The sequence below is a fragment of the Poromitra crassiceps genome (assembly GCF_964638095.1).
Source record: "Poromitra crassiceps genome assembly, chromosome: 9".
Taxonomy (NCBI): Eukaryota; Metazoa; Chordata; class Actinopteri; order Beryciformes; family Melamphaidae; genus Poromitra; species Poromitra crassiceps.
The window spans coordinates 43,720,592-43,723,513 of record NC_139630.1 but is presented as its reverse complement, the minus strand read 5'-3'; positions in this window follow the sequence as shown (position 1 = coordinate 43,723,513).

Here is a 2,922-nt window from a genome sequence, read left to right as displayed (position 1 = left end):
ATTTGAAGCCTACGAAAGGCACAGGTCTTGATCTGATGCCGGCCAGGTTCCTCAATGATGCTGCGGAGGTGATAACTCCCTTCATCACCCACATCATGAACCTATCCATCACGTCAGGAACTGTACCAGTGGGTTTTAAAAAAGCCAGAGTGATTCCTCTTTTTAAAAAAGGGTGTAAAAGGGACCCAAACAACTACAGGCCTGTATCGATTTTATGTTCTCTGTCTAAAGTCTTGGAAAATCTAGTGTTAAAACAAATCAATGACTTTATTACAGAGAAACAGATTTTATATGAGTGGCAGTCAGGTTTTAGGAAATCCCATTCTACTGAAACATGCCTGATGTACCTCACTGATTTAATTAGGAGGGAAGTTGATGCAGGCAAGTTTTGTGGTCTAGTGTTGCTTGATCTTCAAAAAGCGTTTGATACTGTAGACCAGTGGTTCCCAACCATTTTTGTGTTATGTACCCCTTGAGCTGTTTTACCATGCCGATAGTACCCCCTCACTCATGTGTGTCCTAAAGTTGTTATATTAAACTTATATTAAACAGTAGGCCTCTCTAACACATCTCATTAAATGAAAATAATTTGATTCCTCTTTAATACAATTTTGACAGTTTTCAATTGGTTCAGTTTTCAATCAGTTTTTATCATTTTGGAAATACATTGTAATCCCAATCTTTCCAAGTACCCCCTGCAAGCTGCTCAAGTACCCCTAGGGGTACACGTACCCCTGGTTGGGAATCACTGCTGTAGACCACGGCATTTTAATTCTTAAACTCAGAGCAATGGGTTTTAGTGTTTTAGCATTACGTTGGATCGAATCATATCTTACCCACCGTCTTCAAAGGGTGGACGTTAACGGAACGCTTTCTGAAGTTCAAGAAATGGGGTGGGGGGTGCCGCAGGGGAGTATCCTCGGACCCCTGCTTTTTCTTTTATATATTAATGATTTTAGAGCAGCGACCTCACCTGCCTGTAATTTGTTTCTTTATGCTGATGACTCTGTTTTAATGGTGTCGCACCAGGATAAATCTGCTGTAGAGAAAACTTTAAGTGCAGAGCTAGAGAGTGTTTGTGACTGGCTGTCCGACAACAGATTGTCTCTTCACTTAGGTAAGACAGAGGCCATTGTATTCGGCTCTAAAAATAAATTGTCTAAATCGCCCAGTCTCGTCATCAAGATTGGTGACATTCAAATTAATGCCAAAGATAAGGTAAGCTACCTTGGCTGCATTTTAGACAAATGCCTATCAGGTGAGTATATGGCTCTGAAAGTCCTTGGCAAAATTAACATGCATGTCAGGTTTCTGGCCAGGAAAGCTGCCTTTCTCACCAGTCCAGTCCTTCACTCTTTGGCTTCTGCACTTGTTCAGAGTCATTTTGACTATGCTGCCATCTGCTGGTATACTGGTCTCTCTCAGAAACTCAAAAACAAATTACAAACGGCTCAAAACAAGTTGATTCGAGTCATTCTTAAAGTCCATCCACGTACCCACCTGGACCAAGCTCACTTTGACAGTCTTAATTGGCTGACAGTTGAGAAGCGCACTTTATACATCAAGCTGCTGTTCACTTTTAAGATTGTTAAGAATTTTGTTCCTATGTATCTTAAAAGCTACTTTTCTTGTGTGAGTGAGCGTCACCAGTATTCTACGAGAGGCAGTTCTACTGATTTCATCCCTATCAGATTTAGGACCCTGATGGGGAGGAACTCGTTCAAATATAATGCAGCGACTCAATGGAACATGTTACCTTCGTGCTTGAAACTGAGTGAGTCTATCTGCACTTTTAAGAAAGGCTTAAAAAAATGGTTACAAACATCCGCACTTTAAACCGTTTTATCCTGTCTTTTTTAGTTCTTGAATTGGTTATTTATTTATGGTATAGCTGGTCTTTTATTTTATTGATTGATATGCTTAGTTTTTATTTTATTTTATTTTGGTAAATTATAAACTGAGTTAGTAATTTATCTTTTAATGGAGTTGTATTAGTTTTAAATTATGTTCCCACTTGCACTTCTTTGTTACACGTATTTACGTTGTCTGTCTTGTCTCCATGGGGACCACAATGGAAATAAGCCTTCGGGCTTTATTGTGTTTTTATCCTCAGTGATATGTTGTCTTATGTCCTGTTTTTATCACCAAATAAAGTCAATCAATCAATCAATCAATCAATCAATCAATCAATCAATATGCCCCCATGTTGTCTCCTCTGGGCCTACATGTAGTGTGTATGCCTCCATGTTGTCTCTGGGCCTACATGTAGTGTGTATGCCTCCATGTTGTCTCCTCTGGGCCTACATGTAGTGTGTATGCCTCCATGTTGTCTCCTCTGGGCCTACATGTAGTGTGTATGCCCCCATGTTGTCTCCTCTGGGCCTACATGTAGTGTGTATGCCCCCATGTTGTCTCCTCTGGGCCTACATGTAGTGTGTATGCCTCCATGTTGTCTCCTCTGGGCCTACATGTAGTGTGTATGCCCTCATGTTGTCTCCTCTGGGCCTACATGTAGTGTGTATGCCCCCATGTTGTCTTCCCCTCGGAAACCTTTTTGCTGTAAGTCAACTGGGTTAGAAAAACACCAGGAAGCTCATACATTCATTATGAGAAAGCCAACTCATTTATTAAACAAGTGGCTGTGGCGTGGAAACATCTTGCTCCTTTCACTTGCAGACATGCACAAGGTCATACAACAAAACAAAGAAAAACAAGCACAGACCCTGCGTGGTTGAATGTGGTTAAATTTAATTCAATGTTTGTCAGTGTCTGTTCTTTGTTCTGATTGTGACTGCTTAACACATCCACAGAGGTGCATGGCAGGTGAAAGAAGCAGATAGTCCAACTTCAGGCAGGGAACAGGTCTTGGAAGACAACCGGGGCTGGCCCGAGGCATACTGTAGCCAGGCCATAGGTGGTTGC